This window comes from Tiliqua scincoides, chromosome 1 (genome assembly GCF_035046505.1).
Source record: "Tiliqua scincoides isolate rTilSci1 chromosome 1, rTilSci1.hap2, whole genome shotgun sequence".
Classification (NCBI taxonomy): Eukaryota; Metazoa; Chordata; class Lepidosauria; order Squamata; family Scincidae; genus Tiliqua; species Tiliqua scincoides.
The window spans coordinates 154,601,024-154,611,006 of record NC_089821.1 but is presented as its reverse complement, the minus strand read 5'-3'; positions in this window follow the sequence as shown (position 1 = coordinate 154,611,006).

Genomic DNA, 9,983 nt, shown 5'->3' with positions numbered 1-9,983 from the left:
TCCTAGTGGCTGTTGCTGTCTGAGCAAGGCTTTTTGAACTCCTCTTTAGCAGTCTCATGTCTTGCATCATAGTCAGGGTGGTGGGTGTGTGTATTATACAACATCTTGAAGAATTTAAAAGGAAACACTTTTTGCCCAGAAGGGATACAATGTTTCCAGCGAGGTAGCCATGAAATGCAGGTCACATAGTAAGTTGAGGTTGTTTTTAATTTTAAAAAAATTTAAATGTCATTTAGGGCACAATCCTAACCAGGTCTACTTAGAAGTAAGCCCTATTTTGGGGCTTACTCTCAGGAAAGTGTGGTTAGGATTGCAGCCTTATTGCTTTAAATCAGTGCTGACTTTCTGTAATAAACACTATCCTTGATCTTTTTATTATAGAACTAATTTATGCTGTACAACACAATTTATACTTCTACAGTAGATCTGTGTTGGCAACCTTCAGTCTCGAAAGACTATGGTATCACGCTCTGAAAGGTGGTTCTGGAACAGTGTCTAGTGTGGCTGAAAAGGCCAATTCGGGAGTGACATACAGTATACAGTATACAGAGAATACAGTAGATCAGTGTTTCTCAAACTGTGGATCAGGACCTACTAGGTGGGTCACAAGCCAATATCAGGTGGGTCACGAAGCACCTAGATCAGTCGCCATTGAAATTACAGAGCTGAAAATACAGGGTGCAGAGCTGCTGAGCAGGGTGGGCTACCAGTGGGAGAGAGGCATTTGTCCTGAAGATGGGAAGATGTTCTCCAACCAAACAGCCCTTCCCTCTTTCCAGTGTCCCATGGATGTGTTCTGCGTTGACTTCTGAGCTGGAATGTTTGAATTCCAAACTACATAAAATAACAGCACAAGCATGCTTGTAATGGGACCTTTGGCTGATAGCGGCTCAGATTTGAAGCCTAAATTGATGATGTCACTTCCAGGTTAATGACATCACTTCTGGTGGGTCCAACAGATTGTCATTCTAGAAAGTGAGTCCCTGTGCTGAAAGGTTTGCAAACCACCACAGTAGATGCAGGCAGCAATTGTTCTTGGTGTTTGCTATTATTGCACCCTCATCACACTTGTTCTATGAGTACTGTAATGTGCTCATGGGGAAAGGGTCACAAATCCCAAACCTTTTGCAATATTCCAGAGTCTGATCTCTATTCCAAACTTACTTGAAAGAAATGCATGTTTAAGATTGCTCCTTTGGCTGTAATCTGCTCATCCAATTACTTCTGCATAACCCTAATGAACTCCACAGGGTTGCTCCCAAGGAAGTGGTTTGTGGATTGCAGATTGAACGGTGTGGATGTGGCCAGCCACAGAACTCCTGGCCTCTAGTTGCAGCAGCAGCTGAGAGTAGCTGCAATCCTAGGCATGCTTACTTGGCCGCATGTCCCGCTGCGTTGGTACATATTCACTCTCAGATAAGTGTCATAGGGTTGCATTGTTACTTCAGTGGGACTTTTCCCACCAAAAAGAACTGAATCAGACTGCATGATTGTCAGTAGAGTGGGTGTGGGCCCCATTTGGACATAGCAGGCTGGCAGGCAGAGGGTGATGCTCCACCAAGTGACTGGCTGGTGGCATGTGCAACTCCGTTTGCCAGCTGGGTGGAGGAGCACATGTCCCCACTGAGCAGCTGTTTGGCAGGACGTATGACTCACCTAAGCAAGTAGGTGAGTGGGTGACTGTGCCAATCCCCCAGACAAGTATTGCAGAGCTGATATTCTAGCTAGCAAGTAACCTGATGTGTATGATATTCCCAGAGACCCTACCCAGGGTTGCATTACAGGAGGAGAGCCTCCACATAGGGAACATAGGGGCCAAGGCCAAAAAAAGAAGAGGTGAAGTTAACTCAGGGAGGACGGTCAACCCCTCCCCTTTTCTGTTTTGCCTACTATTTGGACCCAAATAAAGGAGGGCAAAGCCTCAACTGTTTCAAGTCTGATATGTTGGTAAACTTCCCAAGCACCCTGAAAGTTGCTCCCCCCCCCCACTCTATAGGAGGAGGAAGTAGAGATGACAGTGGCTTTGTGCTGACCTGATCCAGGGGAGTGGGGGAGGAACTCTGTGCTGGGCAGTGAAAATGTGAGAAGCGCAAAATTCAGCAAATTCAGCAAATCAGCATATCCTTCTTTGACAATCCAAATTTGGACCCTTTTACAAGTTACACCGCCCATGGGTTCTTACTGAAAAAAATTCCAAACTGAGCAGTCCACATTTTGCTCCCATGCAGTACAAACATATGGAGAGCTTACATGTCAGGAAACAAACACTAATGCTTTTGACAGTTGCAAAATAGAAGAATGCTTTAAAAGCCATCTGAGGTTTTTAAGGCTATAGATGTCTTACAGTCCCACTGAGGATTTTAAAAACAATTTCTGAACTATATTTTGCCACAACCATTGTCTGGATTACCAGGGACAGGACACACTCTGTATTCTAGTTCCAGAGTGAACTGGTTTCACCATATTTCATCCATCTTTTACTAATCTTCAGATGGCACAGAACAACATTATGTGAAAACCTGTGGCAATCAGGAAGCCAGCTTGTTAAGAAACCAGTGCACCTCCACCCTCCTCTTTATTCCACAATGTGAGGTGATTCTTCACTTGTTGTATGTGTGAATGAAACAGAGCAGAAGGAAAAGAGAAGGTATGTCTTCCAGCCAATATGATTTACATTTGCATGGCAGAACTTTTTACGCAAAAACATCTAGGACCTTGAACAGTGAAGGCACCATTAAAGGTGTATATCCATGGTTCCCAAACTGGTCGGTCGCAACCTGATTTTTGGTATGTCCCATAAGCAACTGAGAAGAGCCTCCAGTGAAAACACAGGTGATGCAAGAATCAGATAACTACTCGCCTCAAACCCTGAGACTTTCCAAAAATCAGAATTGCTCTGCAAAGAACTCCTGCAGTTTGCAAGTATGTGTAAATACAGGAAGATAAATGTTGGAGCATCTTTTTTCTGGTTATTATTATGTGTAAATAAGTAAAAATATTATTTCTTTCTAGATTTTTTTAAAGTCTTATAAAATCTAGGTGGGTCCTGAAAGAGTATCCTTTTAAAAAGTGGGTTCCAGAACAAAAAGTTTAGGAACTACTGGTGGATATTATTTGTTACTTTTTTTCTTTTTGCCTTGGAGGAACATTCTGTTCTTCCTTCCAGTGGTGAGGGGTCCCATTCAAGAGAAAAGAGATTGGCTGTCACTTGGAATAATACATTCTGGTATCCAAGCAGGGCATGGGGCAGATCCCAAAGCCGGTTTGCAGGAGGGACCCTGCCGTTTCTGGCAAGTCTGAGGTTGAAGCTCATTGCAAAAGCTTTCTGCCTAGGACACTTAATTATTGCTTAATTATTCAATGATGGCTGAAGGCAAACTGGCCCCAAAGTAAGAAAAAAAAAATCTGAACTTCTGCTGAGTTAGGCTATTGATCCATCCAGCTCAGCGTTGCCTACAGTGGCTGGTTTTGCTTCTTGTGAGTTTTAGATGAGGGTTTTGCCTCATCCTACCCACAGAAAGCAGTGGTTGAAGCTGGAGTTTTCTGTGCGCAAAGCAAGGCTTCTGCTCTTCCCCCAAGGGCATTGGCAACTACAAAATGCCAGGCAATGTTTCTATAATGCAAAAATATGCCTTAATGTTGGAACCTGCATTATTACTCAGGTAGCGGGACAGCCTTGTGCAGATGCAGGAAGTAGGAAAGCAAACAAAGCAGCTGTATCAAACACCAGAATGACCCCACTTGCTTGGGAGTAAAATTCTATTTATTTCCAATAATTTTTCTTTCAAGTGGATATGCTTTGGGAGGGTCAAGGTCAAAGTGTCTCTCATGAAAGCTGCCTCTGTCTTGGAAAGGATCTATCATCTACCTCTGGATGACAGTTACCAAACCCAGATGTGAACCTGCGGCAGATTTTTATATCAGACCTTGTTTGCTGAATTGCTGGATTTCAAGTCTGCTGTTTTATAATGTGGTAAGGCTATTGATAGTCTGGCAAGACAGCCTTTTTACCCTACCCACACTTGCTCAGCTCAGGCGATATTTATGGTGGAGAGCTGGGAGAAGTTCCCTGGTGTTCTTCATTATCCCTGATCTGTTCCCTTCCTCCTGGCTCTTTAAACATTTCATTGGTGTGTCATAAGGGACATGTCAAGAACAATCTAGGCAAAGTCCTAACCAATCCCTACTGAAAGATAAACCTGCCACTTGCTTTGCTTGAGGAAAACCTCTTCTGAAGTTATGATGCCTCGATTCTGGCAAGCTTCGGGGGTCTGTGTAAATCACTGACAAAATTTCACAGCATCTAGCAAAGGAGAGAGACTCTCACATTTCGCCATGGGCCACAGTTGAATAGAACATACTGTTCCTATTCTTGCAAAATTGCCTGTATTATTTACACCAGTCATTTCCAAACTGTGGGTCCAGGACCCACCAGTGAATTGCAACCCAATTTTGGATGGTTTGCAAAACTGACAGGGCAAATTAGACTGTGTGCATCAAGGGTTAGCTACTTCTTGAGTGGGGGAGCTCTGCTGCCCGGTCACTATTATAGCCACACCCCTTGTCATTGGTACATTAGTCAACAGCAGCCTTTAGGGCATTGGTCCACATTGAAGGGCAGACCAAGGAGAATGCAGTGCCTCTAGAATGGTCCTCATCTGATGAACACAGGCCCCAACAAACACTTGAGAAGGGAGTCTCCCACTCCAAGCTGACAAGGAAAATGTATTGAGTCCTATGGAAAATGAAACTGAGTCACACGTGCTTTTTTACTCATGAGTTGGCAACCATGCGTCAGCTCTTATAAAAGCCAGGCAAAGGGAGATGCAAGGTTATCAGAATGGTCCTGATCCGATGAACAAGGACCTCAACAAACATTCCAGAAGGTGGTCCCCCACCCATCACCATAGTGAAAAGGATAAAAACAGACCAGTTGGTAAAGTAAAATGCTTTTTTAGTCTCATAAAGCTAGATGGCTCCCAACAGAGTGTCCTTTTAAAAAGTGGATCCCAGTGCTAAAAAGTTTTGAAATCTCTGGTTTACACCATTTGCTAGAAGTGAGCAAAGTTGATGGTAAAGAAAAGGACTCAGACTGAGAGACTTTGAGGCCTTGCTTGTGCAAAGATTCAGTGATACAGATTGTCTTAGACTTATCTGTGTGTGTGAGGGCAGGACCATTCCAAGACTTGCTAGCACCTGAGGTGACACACCAAATACTGCCCCCCTTATCTGATGATGTGCCAGCCTCTGTCCCTGCCATTTCCTGCATTGGAAAGGGAAGAGGGGATAGAACTGAAGAGGAAGAGTGGTGGTCTCTTCTACCTCTGCTCTGCCCCCCCCCTCTTCTAATCCAAGGAGGAGCAGTGGAGATGACTGGGTGGATAAGGAGGTCATGTTACTGGACACACTTTGAACGACATCTAACATGTGCATGGGGAAATTATTTTGGGTGGTGGTGGTGGTGGTGGTGATGATGATGATGATGATGATGATAAACTTTAAGTAGTTACAAGGGCATTTCAGAAGTACAAATCTGTTTACATAACAAATGTAGATTCTTTGTGTCAGAGAAACATCTAACACATGGCTGTTCCTCTTCACTCTGATTTTGATAGGAGAATCAAAGTCTGGCAGCATACTGGTGAAAAGATTGAAGAAGAAGCACTAGAAGGTCAAAACTTCTGTAGAGGAAGACAGAAAGCTAGTGTAGAAATGCAAGGAAGGAAACGTATCACAAATATTTTCTTTTGTGCATATCTTATCATAAACATTTGTTAAGGGTTCTTCTTTCCTTTCCTCTCTTGGTTCCTTCCCTCCATCTAGTGCAGAGGTGCCCAAACCCCGGCCCTGGGGCCACTTGCGGCCCTCGAGGCCTCTCAATGCGGCCCTCAGGGAGCCACCAGTCTCCAATGAGCCTCTGACCCTCCGGAGATTTGTTGGAGCCCACACTGGCCCGACGCAACTGCTCTCAGCTTGAGGGAGACTGTTTGACGTCTCGTGTGTGCTGGGGGATGAGAGCTCCCTCCACTGCTTGTTGTTTCACGTCTGTGATGCAGTAGCGGCAGCAAAGGAAAGGCCAGTCTTGCTTTGTGCCAGGCCTTTTATAGGCCTTGAGCTATTGCAAGACCTTCATTCATTCATATAAGTTCATCTTTAATCTATTCATTTATGTAAACTTATGTAAATTTATTCAAATTTTAAATAGAAATTAATTCTTTTTTCCCTGGCCCCCGACACAGTGTCAGAGAGACAATGTGGCCCTCCTGCCAAAAATTTTGGACACCCCTGATCTAGTGCCTTGTGTGCAGCAAATCTGAGATTGCAAATTCCTTAAAGCATGGAACTGTCTTTTTGTTTTTATTCTCTGAAGGACCATGCGTATCAATGGTCCAGCACCTTGATGATGATGATATTGCACCATTAATCTGTATGGTACCTGCCCTGAGGAGGTTACAATCTCAGATTCTTCAGTGAATCATAATACATTTTTCTTGCTAATTGGCTCCTTCAAGGAATTGTAGAACAAATGTGGCACCCATGTGTTTCTGTACACATACATTTATAATTGGAGATGGAAATTGTTCACACTTATGAGTATCTGTGTGTGTGTAAGCCACACACACACACACACACACACACACACACACACACACACACAGATTCCAGAGACGAACCAAGTGCAAGATGTTATTTTAGACAATTGGAAAAATTAACTTGCACAGAAATGCAAATTAGTCCTTAAGGTCAAAGATGCAGCTTTTGCTCTGGCAAACAGAATTGAAATACTTTGGACAAAAATCCTACCAGCTGGAAAAATGAGACAATTCTTGAAGAAACACTTTCCACTACAATGGGGGGGGGGGGTAGATAGATTGGATCAAATTCTCTCGCCCTCAACTTGCAGCGGCATATTAATGTGTTCTGGTATTCAAACAGCACAATCAGGACATCAGCCTGAGGTCAGAATCATCCCAAATTCACCATGCTTCTTATGTAACAGTGTAAGGATGACAGTTGTTCCTGATAACCAAATATATAGTAAATATAAACAGGAAGATCTCAAACGATATTCCCGTACTTGGTTGGCTGATCTGTTGTTGCTGGGACTGCAACCGTTTCTACTTCCACAATGGTTGTATATTTATAATATAGATCCTTGGGGATCCTTCATGAATTTTACGTAGACAGAGCTGAGCATATCACAAGCCACCAGATGGCGGTGTTTTCCTTCAAACAAAGTACAGCAATGGTTTCTGGCTATTCTTGTCTATTCTAATGCTTCCAATCCTTGGTGCAGTTGTCTGAAAAAGTTGAAGAAGAGATCACCCAAGATGGGCAGTTTTCTCTGTTTCAGACATTTTTTTTCTTTTACACTTTGCTAATGAAAAATTTGTCCACTCTCCCGGCCAGGACAGAAATGTTCTGTTTGGTTCTTCTGAATCTACTGCCATTGGGTTTCACTGGACAATGCTGAGTTGTCATTCATAATTTCACAAATTCATTCAATTTTAAATATTTTAATTGATAAAATGTATGAAGCCATAATTTCATGTCCAATCAAATGTGCCACTCCAATGGCACTCAATATCATGACCAAGGGAACTGTTGCTTAGTACAGTATAACCCTGATCACTTGGCAGATTACATTCTAGAGACCTTGCTGCTTTTTCAATCACATTTCTAATAATTCCTAATATGGAATTTGTCATTTTTCACTGTTTGATGTTTCCAGTTAGCTTTCTGCTTGAAACTCAAGGCCTTTGTTGCAGCCACATTCTCAACTAATTTGTGGAAATGAGGACGTTACACACTTAGGGTGAAAGCAAAAGTCTAGGCAGATGTTATCATTGGCTGAGAATTCCAATAGGGAGAGTGCGAGTGGGCTAGCTAGCCTTGACCCCATGCCAATGCACTGACATGCCATTGGTCAGACACCCCAGGTATCCTCTTCTTTAGCACTTGCATCTGCAGAAAAGTGATGAATGAGGAGGTACCTGTTGGCCTGGCCAGTAGCATGTCAGCACCAAGTGGAGCAGTTAGTTGGGATGCTCCCCTTTCCCATGTATTGGCTGTCCATGCAGACAAGAACATCTGCATGGGGATAGACATACCATAAAAAGTGGTCAAAGTGAACTCTTCACATATTGGGTGAGGCTCCATTTCCATCTTAGTTTTCAGTCTGTGAGACAGATGTACAGCAAATCAAGTGCTGGACCAGGCTGCCCAAAGGCCATCACTGTTCTTGAAACAATGATAGAAGTTACCTCCATAGCATTGGTTAGACCAACTTTGAGGAAAACCCTTGATTTTCCCCTATTTTTTGCCTAGGGTTCCACCTATTTGGACCTTTCTTTCCACTCAGAGGCTTCTGTGATGCCTCAGCATCCTGGAAAGACTGTTGAGTCATTCAGAAAAAGTAGCCTGTGTTACCCCCTTGTTGTTGCTGTTCATTGTTTCGGCATCTTCTTCTTCTCCAGCTGCTAGGGAAACCTGGAACATGGCTTTGAAACAACTTATTGGACCATCAAGTTCACCTGATTCCCAGGACCAGGAAATTATGTGACTCAGGAAACCCAAAATAACCAGGGATGGGGACTCCTGACTCAAACTCACAAAAACACATCTTCTCATTTCATATCTCCCCGTTTCTCATCTAAATATGTATAATTGAATGTACTTCTACACTTCTTTGCAGGCTATACTTGTGAATCCCAGGCAGCCCAAACCTGAAGCTGGAACCAAAGGGGAGAAGGGAGACAGGTGAAAAAGCCCCTCCCAACTCCCAAACTCTGAGGCCTCATTGTTGGACCAGTAATAGCCAGCACAGTGGAGGAAGCATCAGATGTTGATGAGTCCTCACTATCACCCAGCCCCATCAACTTCAAGATAAGATTGGAGTTCATAAAGTTCATAGAGTGTAAAGTGAAGAGGGTTCCCTGGAACCTAACCCCGTTTTTCCCATAGGCTCAGTGATTCAGTATCCACTAATTTGGTATCCACTAGATTTTCCAGGAACCTAACCCTAGCAGATAATGAGAACTGACTGTATTATTGGGTTATCCCAGCAGGTATACAATGCAATGGGTGAAGCGTGTGGAAATTGCTGGTGATCAGCATAAGCATGATGAAATGATGGTGACATCATATACAATCCATAATATCTGCTTGACAGAAGGTTCTGTACACCATGTTAAACCCCCGCCCCCCCCACTAGGAAGGTCCTTCGTTCTTCTGACTGACTCAAAAACAAGAGGAATCATTTATAACCCATTCTTGAGTTTCCTTTGGATGAAATATTTGTACAAAGGGAAGGAGATGGGTACAGACTTTTGGCAGCCAATGAGACCATGGAGAGTGAAGTTAGCCTAGACATGATTAAGGGCAGGTGTAGGGGATTAAGGCTAAGACTGGCAAGGACCCTAGAGGGGAGAGATGTCATCCTTAACTGGAAGAAGGCTCTGTTTGCTAGCAGGTTCAAATGAGTATTCAAAAGAAAAGAAAGACCATACTTGGTTACATGTTTTTTATTCTATGTAAACTTACTAATTGAGTTGTACAATCAAACCTGCAGTTTTTCCTCTCCGATTTCTGCTGTGGGCCATCTGCTAATTAGCTTTCAAAAGGCAGTAGGTTCAAGGAAGTGGTTTGCCAGCGCACAACAGTGTGCAGGCATGCGCCTGCAAAGAAAAACAAATGTTTGCATTATGACCAAAGGAAAAAAATAGACAAATCTGTCCAAGGAGGGGACAGGAGGGGAGGGGAGAGGAAGGGAAGGCTACACTTCAAGAACTTCTGAGCCACTTCAGCATTGGAAGGTCCTGCAGCTGGCCTAGACTGGGCAGGGTGGATGGAAATTCAAGAAAACCCAAAAGGGTTTTTGACGAAGCTGCAATGCAGAACAGATGGGGAAACAGTGCACTTCTGTTTTTCAATGAACACTGTGGGACGACAAGGACAGAATGTTCAATTACCATGTGCGTCCC